Source organism: Euphorbia lathyris, chromosome 1 (genome assembly GCF_963576675.1).
Source record: "Euphorbia lathyris chromosome 1, ddEupLath1.1, whole genome shotgun sequence".
Classification (NCBI taxonomy): domain Eukaryota; kingdom Viridiplantae; phylum Streptophyta; class Magnoliopsida; order Malpighiales; family Euphorbiaceae; genus Euphorbia; species Euphorbia lathyris.
In genome coordinates this window covers 109,694,749-109,708,801 of record NC_088910.1, presented here as the reverse complement: position 1 = coordinate 109,708,801, position 14,053 = coordinate 109,694,749, and the positions used below count along the sequence as shown (strand labels likewise).

General features: G+C 38.3%; 1 long non-coding RNA gene across 1 annotated transcript; it reads right to left on the bottom strand.

Annotated features, from left to right (window-relative positions):
• Positions 1-11,047: 11,047 nt before the first annotated feature.
• LOC136213353 (uncharacterized) lies at positions 11,048-13,834 on the bottom strand. Its single transcript, XR_010680474.1, has 5 exons — positions 13,610-13,834; positions 12,877-12,978; positions 12,725-12,808; positions 11,675-11,749; positions 11,048-11,303 (listed from the first exon to the last, which is right to left on the bottom strand). It is a non-coding gene; the product is annotated as an uncharacterized lncRNA (long non-coding RNA).
• Positions 13,835-14,053: the final 219 nt, after the last annotated feature.

Here is a 14,053-nt window from a genome sequence, read left to right as displayed (position 1 = left end):
TAATCTTACTACTCCTCATTCTAATCGGACTCACCAAACTAGGAAAAAAGACATAAGTTATTTGAATCTTTTTCCCCAAACCCCACATCTCTAGGGTTATAGAGCCATAACCAGAGGAGCCCAAAGAAGGTATATGTTTTAAACACATGGTTTTATTGATATGGTCTTTAGGCTTATTCGTTTCTTGTTTTATTTTTAGCCATACCCTTTATTTTGGTATTGAATATTCGTTTATGTAGTGACCCTTAAAAGAAATAAAAAAGTCATGTGTCAATGGGGATGCCAAACATATAACGAAGCTAGTGGTATATGTCCGAAAGGCGAATAATGTCAAGGTCAGATGTGAATCATATTCTTGCCAAAAGCTTTGAGAAGCCACAAGGAGGATTTCCGATGGAATAGAATTGAATGACGAATAGGATAATGCTATGGTATCTGATTTATATTCGAGCAACACAAATTCCATGGAATGAGCTCAAAAGTGGAAAGAAACTTGAGAAAGAGTATTTGATTTTCACACCATATTGCAGGTTTTGATATTGGAGGCCTACAAACTGTTGAGTCAAGAATTCATCACCATCCAACCGGTATGAGGATCATATCCCACCTCTTCATGGTGGGTATCACCATGTTGGTTCACTGCCCGATCTTCTACGTGACCCGCACCAATGCTCCATTCGTCATGGTTTTGAAAATTCACATTTGGTGGAATTTACACCTTAGAATTGTGGCCTTTCAACAAAACAGACCCGATTAGTTTCAGTTTGATGGGCGAGAGACCTGCAAAACAGGTAGGGGAATCCATTTCCTATAAAAAAAATGGGTAACAAGGTGCCCAAGACTGAGAGTTCTTCGTTTCTTCTTTCCCATGGCACAAAGTGATTCTACAATGAGTGTCGCAATATCAATGTCTAGACCATTTTCATTGCAATATAACGCCAAGAGCTCCATTTGTGATATGGGTTTATGCAATCTACTTGCTCTTTATGATTTCATTATCATGAAGAGTGTGCAGGTCCATTAGCATAGAGTAAACATCAAAGGAAGAGTTAAGTAAGATTTATATTTGTTTGGGTATTCACTTAATAATATTCTTAAGTTTATGCATACAGTCTGTGTTATTCGGCCACTAACTATTTGCTTATTGATGATTGCTTTGAGAAAAGAATGATCAATATAGAGCTTGATTTAAGATGTTTAATATAAAGTTAGATAGCGATATTGGCTTCAAATTATAGATATGCGATAAGTTTTGTAAGAGATTACAGATCTATTGTTCATTGCGCTAATCTGGATGTTATTCACTAGAATGCATATAGATATGGTTTTAGTTTTTTTTTTTGAACCAAAGAATGAAAGAATATATTAATGAGCCATCAATTGGCAAGAGTTTAACATATCAGACGTAACATAACTCAGAATTGAGTGAAAGAATGTGATACAAGTAGTAAACCGGGACGCTCTGGCGATTGCATGCGCCAAACCGTTAGCTTGTCTTCGTATCCATTTGACTAAGTAAGAGTCATTTTGAAATAGTACCTTGCGGCACTGTGCAACTAGATCCCCAAATTCTGTATCATCCTCCTGCTTTGAGTTGATTGCTTCGACTACGCATTTTGCATCTACCTCGAAGGTAATCTCTCTAAGCTGAAGTTCCATTGTCCATTTTATTGCATTCAACAAGGCTTTGGCCTCGCATTCACGGGCAGGAGGAGTCGCTGGTATTGTTTCCTGTCGACCAAGCAGCAGACGTCCCTCTGCGTCGCGAACAACAGCTCCAAATCCAGAAATTCCCAAGTCGTCAAAGGAAGCAGCTGTTGGTGTGCCCTAGTTCTTAGGCATTGGTTCATGTATATTGTATTATGCTTTTGATTATTCTTGCATAGATACACTATTTGTGTTACATTAATAAAGGCATTAATCTGATTCATTTATATCTTGTGCTATAATATGAATAAAGAATCCATTGATTGATAATCGTAAAACCATATCCCAAGTCTATTCTATCATGGGAATGATTAGGACCACAGACTTGTATATTCGACGACTGTATGGTAGTAATTGATACTAGCCATAACACTTGATAAGTCAGTTGTGAATATGGGTACATGTTGTATACATGTGACTGTATCGATCCGCCCGAGAAAACTACATGGTGGTTGTGTCATTAGTTTTGTTAAGTAGATCTCTAAGTGTCTTCATACTAGATTTCATTATAATATCAATGTGGGATCCGGTTCACTTTGACATACGCCTAACAGGTCTGTAACAGGATGCCAAATACGGGTATGATTGGGTGAACAGGTGAACACGTTGGCATTGGTAGTGAAGTGATGGAATTACCACTCATGTAACAATGAGATGATATCACAGGCCACTTGATAAGTGAGATTGATAAGTGTGTGGCCACACCCAGGTAAGTAGTTCACTTATCTGATTCATTAATCTACTTAAGATCAAGAAATATCATAAACAACAGAGAGGATGACAGCCGCCATGCCTCTAGTTTATAATATCGATATCAAATGGTAAAAGATGTTAAGAGATAACTACAGGGTCTCTGGATCTTTAGACTGCTGAAACTCTGTCTTAGTTAGGGGAAGTAATGGTTTGCTAGAACCCACTTACTGTCTGTGAGCCATAAGCCCACTGCTAGCTAAGGACAGTCCCATAGGATCGTGCACATCGAACATCTGAGTTAGAACTCATAGAACGATACATTGGAGAGATAGAATTAATTAATTGATTGACAGTAAAATGTCAAGGTAATTAATTGGTGGTTAATTAATTGATTAATTGATACTTTGTATCAAGGTAATTGATTAATGATCTTAGGAGTTAAGTGTTTAATTGATTAATTAGTTCGCGGGATGTAATTAATTAATTTGTAAATTAATAAAATTGCATTCGGTGAATAATTAATTAAACTGATACGTTAATTTATTGATTAGTGTTTTTTATTTAATTGGGGTAATTAAATTTAATCAAATAATAACTAATTGCATAAAATAAATACTATTGGTATTTATTTAAGTGATTAGGTTAGGATTGGATTATTTTTATAATTAACCAATTAACCCTAAACCAACTAGGTTTAGAAATACACTATATATATATATATATATAAATTAAACTCATAACCCTAATTTTTAATTTTGATATGAATTCAGCCATCACTACATGATTTCGGCCAAAAGCATGTATTCCACTTGAAAAGTGGGATTTGGATTTGGAAAATATCACAAGCTCTCCAGTTCTTCTTTGTTCTTCGGCTAGCACCGGTTCTGGCTCAATAGCTGTTCGTGCATCTGACTACGGAGATCTCACTACCTTATGGATTCTTCAGCCGTCTCTAGAAGAGACAGTCCTGGTATGTTTATATCTTTAAACGGATCAAAAGGTTTTATTCAATCAATGGTTAACGGACAAAGATCAAGCTATAAGGGATTAGAAATAAATTTTAAACCGTAATTCCGAGGCGCTACAGTTGATTAACTGGCAATAATCCCTAACAGCAACATCCGTGCAGTATGAGTAGGTCCCCACTGATGGTCTATGCCAGTTTGGACATGGACGTGCAGCAGCGAGATTAGTTGCAGAGGTCTCACGGCACATCTGCTGTGCTTGCATCCATTCCGCCTGCATTTCAGACGCTGTAGCAGCAACTCTTTCTGCTTCAGTGACTTTATGATCCCCGAGTCTAGCATTACGGTCATGCCAAATGCTCCACAAACGGGTCAGGAGTTGTTCGACCTGCAGAGCGATTAGCTCTTTTAATAACCTGCAAAACCAATCAGCCAAGTTAGCAGCGACTTCCGCCTTTTCATCCATTCGAACCAGCCAGCCTGTTAAATTCCATAGTTTCCTCGCCTCCCTGCATTCAATGAATAAGTGCCACTCGTCTTCCCATGGCTCATTACAAACCACGCATTCCACCGGCATTTGAATCCCCCTACGTTACAGGTTAACACGGGAAGGCAGACAACCTCTTGCAAGTTGCCAAGCAAAGTAACGAACTTTAAAGGGCACATCGACGCTCCACAGTATGTTCCAAGCTCCGTCTACATGGTGTCTTTCTCCCCCTTCCATTGAAACCGCCAACCTATATGCACTTTTTACTGAATACTTACCAGAGGCTTGATCTGACCAGATTATTTTATCCTTGACATTGGAGGGGTTCGGTAAGATTCTGCTTATTTCCTTAATATCGCGGGCAACGAATATTTCTTCCAAGAGTTCAAGGTCCCAATCCTTGGAGTTGGGGATAAAAAGGTCATATACCTTCAAGTTCTCCAATCCGTCTATTCTTGGTGTTTAGATATATCTATTATCTTCATCCCGAAGCCATCTTTCATTCCACACATTTACATCCGCCCCATCACCAATTTTCCACCTTATACCTTCTTTAATTACTAGCTGTGAGCACCAAATGCTTCGCCAAATAAAACTGGGTGAGTGCCCTAATCTGGCTCCCAGGAAATCTCCTCTCGGATAGTCTTTCGCTTTAAAAATTCGACTGGCTAGCGAAGACGGATTGGAATACAGACGCCACCCCTGTTTTCCCAGCATAGCAAGATTAAAGGCAGTAAAATCCCTAAAGCCCAGGCCTCCAAACAGTTTCGGTGCACAGAGGCTATCCCAAGCCATCCAATTTACTCCTCTTTCGCCTGTTTTCTTATTACCCCACCAGAAAGAGTTCATCATTCTTTGCAGTTCCTCCGCCGTAGACACAGGGAGAAGGAACACACTCATGAAGTAAATAGGAATAGCTTGACCAGTAGCTCTGATTAAAGTGGCCTTACCTGCCTTTGTAATACCTTTCCCTCGCCATCTCTGAAGTCTATTCCAAAGCCTGTCTTTAAAATGGGCGAAAATTGCTCTTTTAGATCTGCCCAAGAGAGACGGTAAGCCCAAATACCTTCCTATATTAAGTGGCTTGTCTATTTCAAGGATAGATGAAATCCCAACAGCCAATTCCTGCAGCACATTCCTGCTAAACATAATTCCAGACTTATTAAAGTTAATAGCCTGCCCAGACACTTTCTCATAGGTTAATAGTAACCCTTTCATAGCCCGTGCTTCAGCTATCGAAGCCTGATAAAAAAGGAGAGCGTCATCCGCAAATAGGAGATGTGTAACTCCCGGGGCTCCTCTAGCAACCTTGCAGCCATATATAACCCCTCTCAATTCAGCTCTATTCAGTAAGGCAGTTAATCCTTCAACACAGATGAGGAACAAGTAAAGAGAGAGAGAGGGTCCCCCTGCCTGAGTCCTCTCTTGGGAGTAATAGGCCTAATTAGATTATCATTCACCCTAACCATATACTGGACCGAGGACACACACATCATAATCAACTTAACCCATTTCTCATCAAAACCCAATTGTAGCATCATAGCCTGCAAATAGTTCTAGTCCACCCTATCATAGGCCTTGCTCATATCCACTTTCAGCGCAACATTCCCCAATTTCTTCTTACCATTGCAATTAATACTGTGAATTAACTCAAAAGCTATCAGGACATTGTCATGAATAGACCGACCTTTGACAAAAGCCGACTGAGTATCAGAAATGATAGAGGGGAGACAAGCTTTAAGCCTATTAGTCAATACTTTGGCTACAATTTTGTATAAAACATTGCACATGGCTATAGGGCGAAGTTCTGTCATATCAGCAGGGTTGTCACATTTAGGAATTAAAGTAATAATAGTGTTATTAATCCTTAAAGGGAACATACTTTGCTCGAGCCACTCCAATCCTACATTGAAGATTTCATCCCCTATCAGACTCCAAAATTGTTGGTAGAAGCCTAGGTTGAAGCCGTCCGGACCCGACACCTTTTCAGGGTGCATCTCGAATAACGCTTTTCTGAACTCCTCCTTAGTGAACGGCTGTAATAAACGGTTATCGGCTCTCTCTGACACCCTGTGGTCCACACAGTCTACCACCTCTGTCCATTCACTAGAGCTCTCAGAGAATAACGTATTAAAATAACACTGAGCCACATCACCCAATCCCGCCTCATCATACACCCACTCACCAGCTGAATTTCTCAACCTTTTGATCCGGTTCTGTTTTCTCCTACCATTGGCAAATGCATGGTAGAATCGTGTATTACAGTCCCCCTCTTGGAGCCACTGGATTTTTGAGCGTTGCCGCCAATGATCCTCTTCTTGCAGGATAGTTTTAACCAGTTCAGTTCGTGTCGCACCATACTGCTCTGCTTATCTTGCCCCGGTTAACCCACATAGCCTTTCAAGTTTCTATTGTAATTCAGCGATAGGTCTCCTCCCTTCCCTCTTCTTATTCTTATCCCAGCTGCCGAGGGCTGCTTGGATCTGATGTAACTTCATCTGAACCGTACCGTTCCCAGCTCTATTCCAAGCCGCATCTATAATCTCCCGCATATCAGGTTCCCTAAACCATTTTTGTTCAAAACGGAACAAATAAGCCTTCCTTCGTGAGTCTTGCACAGTACATATCACAATGGGGGAGTGATCAGAAGTCGGTGCAGAGGTATTACGACTACTGAACTCAGGGAATAAGGCCGCCCATGAATCCGAGCACAAACAATGATCCAATTTTTCTAAAACTTCATTACTTTTACCTCGATGTCTGATCCACGTGAAGGGGTAACCATCAAGAGGTATATCCTGCAACCCGCAGTCAGCTATAGCATCTCTGAACCCTCTAAAGCACCATTCCGGGTGGTCAGACAAACCCTTTTTATCGCTGTGATATAATAAGTCATTAAAGTCTCCTATAATAGCCCAAGGGAGCGGAGAGGCGGCAACAAGGTTCCTTAAAATATTCCAGGAATCCTTTCGTCTAGCTCTCTCCGGGCACCCATAAAAACCGGTCATACGCCAATCTCCATTCTTCAGGTCATGAACTGTGAGGTCAATGTGATTTATGGAATACGAGAGCAGGGAGCAGTCATTACCTCTCTTCCAGAAAGCACAAATCCCTCCACTCCGACCAACACAGTTAACAGCAAAACACGCTTCAAACCCAATCCTGTTTCTGATAGCTTCCACCCGAGCTTGGCATACCAGCATTCCAAACAGGAAAACAATGTCAGGCTTCTGAGCTTTGATAAGCTCAGAGAGAATTGGAATTGCTTTGGGGTTGCCTAGGCCCCTGCAATTCCAGCTAAGGATCTTCATGTGGTCCGGCAGACGCTAGCGTCCGCCAAAAGGGATTGTTTGTTTTCAGGTCCTTGTTGAACATTAGGATCAATCTGTTCCTTATCGGCCTCATTATCAACTTCTGATACTTTCAGCGATGTGGATACCCCATCGACATCCATTGCCTGAATGGTAATCTCCTTCGTCATCCTCTCCGGGTCTCCCATTTTCAGATCATCGCTGCCCCGTCTCCTTTTCCTTTCCTCAAGAAACTCAATGCCCATTTCTGGACTCTTATTACTGCTCCCCGCCTCTTCTCGTGTTTCCTACTCAAATATGCTAGTGCCAAAGTTTCTTGATAAGTGTCGCATGGTCTGCCTTTTCCCCAAAGCCTGTTGATTGTCTCCTTTCTGTGTGCTTGCAGATTCAACATTCTAATCCTTGCTTACTGCATTAACCCCCTCTGCTTCCTTAAGCCATTTCTCTCCTCTCAATAGTGCCATTCTTCTAGCAGGGGCTCTCAGTGTGACATCCCACAGACGAACCAACTCTTCCTCCTTACTTTGAAAGAAAACTTCACAGTGCCGGTCTAGATGGCCTATTAGTCCGCAAATGAAGCATAATGTAGGTAGCTTCTCAAACCTGAACTTCACAGCCTCCCAGTCTCCTCCTTCTCTTCTCATTTTATTCTCCCTCTGAAGTGGCTTGCAGATATCTATACGAACTCTTATTCTCATGTAATTCTGTTCAACGAACTCACCCATAAAATTCCCGAGAGCTTGGGCAAAAGTTTCAGAAGAAAGCCCCTGAGGGAGGCCATAAGCTTGTACCCAGAATAGCGCATGAGTTAATGAGGTTTCAGCTGGCAGCTCCCCTTCTTTCAGTTCGTGCAACATCAACAGGTTATTATCAAACGTCCACAGGCTGTTCTGAAGAACCCATTTCAAATCATATGCGTGGTAGAATCTGAATAGCATGAGCCTCCCACCAATTTCAGTGATCGTAAGGCCTCTACCCGGTCTCCAAAGGCTAGCTATTCGGTGCTTAAAAATCTCAAAGTTAAAATTACGGTCTGTGATCAGAGACCCGACCAAGCATAGATTAAATTCAGTATCCTGCGTACCTTGTCCTTCGATGCCGAATTCAAATCCATCATCAACGATGGTGAGCTGCTTCATCTGTGATTCCATGGTGAGGGGGTTGAGGGTTTGGGTGAACGGTCGGGGCAAGAGGGAGGGGCGGAGCTGGCGGTGAACCAAAGCGGCCGTCGGTGATGGAATCCGGAGCCCTAATCAGCGGTGACGGTAAGGAATTTGATAATTCTTAGAACTCTCAAGGGGAGTAGGACTCTCAACAATAGTAGATTATTTACTTCAGGAGAAAAATAGATATGGTTTTAGTTTTATAGTTTTAATTCCTTGACCATAGAGATGTGGGAGGAATGCTTATTGAACGTCTTGCTTGTTTGTAAGCTTTCCATGCATTTTTTATCATTTTAGTTTATACCATCTTTAGATCCGTGTTGTTTAGATTGTACGATTTACTTATTCATATTAATTTTACTTTTCGATACTCAAAACTCATAGAAATTGCTTTTAGTTACCTTCTAAGCAAAAATAATACATTAATCCATACTTCTCCCTGTTGATTGATACTTGGACTTCCATTTTATACTGTAATTGATAACCTGTGCGTAATATGATTATTACCTTGTGCTAGATATTTTGCATCAGGTATTCATACTTTGTTGAAGTGGAAATATCATACCCTACTCCATTAATAAGATAAAGAGTCCCAAAATCTCATCTAGTTAGAGTCAATGTTATGATTTTCAAAGGACAAATATACCTCCATTTTCTAGAGCTTTGGGTACGTATCTGCCAAGGCCAACAGTTTTGCGGTAGTAAATATGCAGGATTAATCTAAGCCTTGAGCATTCATACGATTGGTAGGCTTTGTTTGGTCGGTAAGAATTTGTTTTTCAGGCACCATCACCTCAAAATCACTAGAAGACTGATTATTGGCAGGGCTCATTTTTTTAGGGTTTGTGAGAAGTTTTTTTCTGATCAAAGCTTCCATACAATAAAGAAACTGGAAATGGAGAAAGAAGTAGAGAACTCAGTGTTTAAAGAACTCTGGAGAAGATATAAGAATTTGGAGAAAGTAGAGAAGTCAAGAAAGCATAAAGATTAAATCGAAAATTCCTCCCCCTTTCATAGACCTTTACACATAGGAAAGCGAAGCGGTGGCTTTAAGGGACATCATTACAGGTGCACCGCTCAAGAACCCTCAAAACCCCTTCAATTTTCTTCCTTTCAAAACAACATCACGATGCATGACTACTTTATAGTGGAAAGAAAGTTTTTGATTTAAAAAGGCACATGCAATGGATCACGTGCCTTGTCAACTGATATCATGTTTTTAAATACAATGTCTCCTTTCCTCAACTATCCCAACGAAGGAATTAGACATCACGCGCAGAAAGACACTCTCATTTTCAAATCCTACTTCAACCTCTACCGAACCACACAATTAGGGCATGCTTCGGTTTTCTGAACCATGAGCTTAACGAAAACCTAAAGAACTTCGAATCATCAAATGAGGAACATATGATAAATCAAATAATTATACAAGATACGTGAACCAATAAGTATGTCATAAGAAGAATGTAACCACCCTAACCACGTTGACCACTTGGAAGGAATCCTGAGTTCATTAGACGTCTATTCCTACATTCACATCAATAATTATAGGATTATAGCTTTACTTGCATAATCTCACTAAGCTTGCCAAGGAGTATTCCTCATTGACGTCCTTACATGTATCTCAATTCTCTACTAGAGCGCACAAACTGTCAAACTATTAGGATTGCCTCCGACATTGCGTAACTAAATATACATTTAAAAAAACCTAGAATTCTATTACTTTTCATCTCCTTTCTCGAAAATTCTATTTACTTGGATATTAGAATAAGATCGTAAAATCTTATTCCATCTTTTGATCTTTTTCTATCTTATTTAGAAATGTATATCTCAAATCACTCTTAACCTCGTATTTTTGTGCATCAAATTCTATATGTATACATATATATTGTGAAATTAATAACTATTAATAATAAAACATATAATTATTTAATTTTGTAATTGAGTACGGATAGGTTATTGAGGAGTAATTTTATGGTATGCCGGGTATACCACGTCAAAATTCTAACATGGTATGCCGTACCAATAAGAAATAAACATATGTTAAAAGAAAGTTCACGTTTGATGTACACTAGATCCTGTCCACACTGAATTAATTCCCCTGAAGCCCAAGTAAATACTTTCTTTATCGCCAAGTTCTTGACTGCAACAATCTATAATGTCTCCTATGGCCGCCGTACCGGAATCCCACTACACCATAAAACCCCTATTGCAACCAAGTGAAATTGTTGGCTTAGACCCCTTTTTGAGTTGCAGTAGGCCAAAAATAGGCCAAACGCAACAAAAATCCAATTGTTGCGGATTCTCCTGTAGCATTATTTGCTAATGCAACAATTTGTAAGCAGTAGCAACAACTAATAATTGTTGGATATTTTTTAATTAGTTGCAACAAATTTTTGGTAAAAGCAACAAATTTATAAAATAATGCAACATGTAATTATTGTTGCATTAAATCTAATGCAACTAATTTATTTAATGTTGCAACAATTTTAATAGTTTCTGCAACACAAATATTGCTTCTAATGCAACATTTATATTACTGTGTGCAACAAATTTTATGACTTTTGCAACAATTTTAAGTCAATTTGCAACATTTATAATTGACTTTGCAACAATTGTAATTTGCATCTTTTTGTTGCAATATTTTTAATAATTTCAACCTGTAATAAATGCAACTTTTGATTAATTTCGGAAAGTGTAATATAAAATATGCCAAATATATTTACAAACAATGATCCAAGTCATACATACAGAATCTCTTACAAAATAAAATAAGATCTCTTACAAAATAAGATAAGAGTATCATAATATATGTCCAATACATAGTTTTCAAATTCTAAGAAACCACAATCTTTCATCGATGTCACTCGTTAGCTTCTCCTCTTCCCAGGCAGGTCCCTGTAGACCAAAAAGCTCGATAGCAAGCCTCAACTCAGGATCAACTAAGAGTATGAATGATTGACAAACAGTATGAGACCTGTATGACCAGAAATCATTTAAGTTAATGCACTTTTTAAATTTCATTTATACGAAACATGACCACAAAACATGACCACGAAACATGACCCCAAAGTTTTGATGAAGGAATAAGCATGGATATGAAATATTGATGAAAAGATTGAAGATTTCAATAATAGAAGTTACATAAATAACGAAGGAAAAACATATACCTAATGTATCCTAGTCAAAGACCCACTAATTTTCTTTTACTTTTAAATAGAGTCAGACCTCTATGAGATTAGAATTTGGAATCAGTGCTAAGTCATGTAGAGAACATAATCTGAAATTAAATAAGAAACAACAACTATTGGGACTTCTAATTAGCTCTTTCACAAAATAAAGGCATACTTTGAATGAAGTCTCCATAATAAATCTGCCATCCTGTGATGCACTAGGTATGGTGCCTTGCTCGAAGAAAGTGACCTGCATTTGAAAATAATGTTGTTCAAATGAACAAAAACTGTAAGAGGAGTATTTGTCTTTTTACAATCAAGTCCATGAAAGTATTAATCTAACTTGAACAACAAATTTATCTCAGTTTATCAAGATTAGTAATGACATCACATGTTGTTCATCCAATAACTAGACATGACTAGAATTGTTACAAGTGGCAACATATGAACACAAGAGGGGCAAGATTAAAACAAAACTACTTATATGTGTCGTTATCGTAGGTGTTAATGAGTAACAGTATTTTACATATGATATATACATATATAACTCACAATTACCAAGACGGTGTAATTTCATGTTCCGATCACCTAATAAGACTTGAAATTACTCGTTGACAACGAAACATAGGGCATTAGTCATACCATAAGCATAGTTGCAGAGATATTTGAAGAGAATTTTGCTATCTCTATGCAGGCATGAGTTCTGACTTAGTAGATAGATGTAAAGAAATCCAAAAAGAGTATATTGCACAAATAAAACAACAGAATTGTAGAAGAATAAATAAGAAAGTTATGACCAAGCAAAGAATTGGAGTAGAAAGATGTCAAATTAGCAATCTTCGCCTTTAATATTTCAATGAACAATAGCTAATATTAAGAAAGGTAAAATATTTCAATGATAACATCAGGGTTTTTGAGAACTTGGGTAAAAAATAAGGCAGAAACAACTATGAGGGCCGAGTTAGTCAGGACGACAGTTGAATAAAAACAACAACAAAGCACAAAGCTTCACATGATTTTAGGTATACCAGGGCAGATGTAATTTTGAAACCATTGCATTTGTAACTATTTTCCACCAGGGCAGGCCATTGGCAAGGCTAATAGTCCAAAAATATATATATCCATATAAAAAAAGAGTTTGCTGATTCAAACTAAGAACTTACTAATGTAATCAGTAACAATCACATTGCTCTTGAGGAAATTGAAGATTTCCACAATGTATTACCTGGCCACGACCTAGACAAGTTGTTGTTGGCTTGACAAGTTCATCCCCTGTGGAAAGCAAATCAATTGTAGGTGTAGGGTATACCTGAAGCAGATTGTTGACCTTAGAGATTTCATGAATTCATGAACCACAAAAAGAGATTCAAGCCATACCTTCACCATCAGAACACCAACAATAGCAAGTAAACCAATTTCTGAAACATCAAGTCGTTCTCCAGATTTTAACACAACAACATCTTTCTCAATGTCACAAACCTGTATAAAACAGAGACTTCTTACAACTTCAAAAAAAAACCAGTTCAAAGTAAACACAAGTTAACCAAACACAGAAATATAGACCATATAGTTAATTTTTATTAATGTGTAGTGAAGTAACCGGATCAAATGACAATGTAGGATAATGCATCTCAATATACTATCCATTACTCACATGAGAACATGGTCAATAAATACATAAGGTTTCTAGCAGGATCCAAGAATATACCCCTGTCTTACCAGTTAAACACATGAATAATTCCTTGATTGAAACACACACAAACAATGCTCTATTGTCCAAGAATATACCCCTGAGTCATTTAATTCATACAACTAAAATGTCCTTCATTGGATGATTGTAAAGTTTTCCTTCTAATAGCTCCAGCTCCAAGTTGTTGGAATAATTTCATTCATAATAATTTTAGGAATTGGTAATTCTTTCCATTAAATTTTATTGGTAATTTCATTCATAATAATTTGAATTGGTAATTTCATTCATAATAATTTGAATTGGTAATTTCATTCATAATAATTTGAATTGGTAATTCTTTCCATTAAAGTTTTCGGTGCATAGAACCCAACTCGAGACTAGGAATGGCAATGTAAATCCATTAAAGTTTTCGGTGCATACCTTTCACGATGAGTCGAAGCAAGTAACGGTCATCAAGCCGAGGGCCTCCGACGACGAGATGATGGCGGCACGGTGTTGACGGCGCCGGCAGTGAGAAAATCAATGGAGAAGAGAGGCGGTGAGGGAGGGAGAAGAGCAATGGAGAAGTGGAGGAGAGGCTCAGAGGCGGAAGAAGTTCGAGAGTTTGAGGAGAGAATAGAAGAGAACAAACGATGTGGTTGCTGTAATTTTAGGGTTTTATTTTATATGAATAATAACGAAATTAATATAATATAAAAGTTACGATTTATATGTAAACCAAAATAGCAAGGTGGCGAAGTGGTAATGCCCAATTCTTATCATTAGAAGAGTATGGGTTCAAGTCCCATATGTATGTATATTAAATTTTTTTTTATATATTTGAGGGAAATGGGTAGCGTGTAACGTCGGAATTTTTTTTTTTTT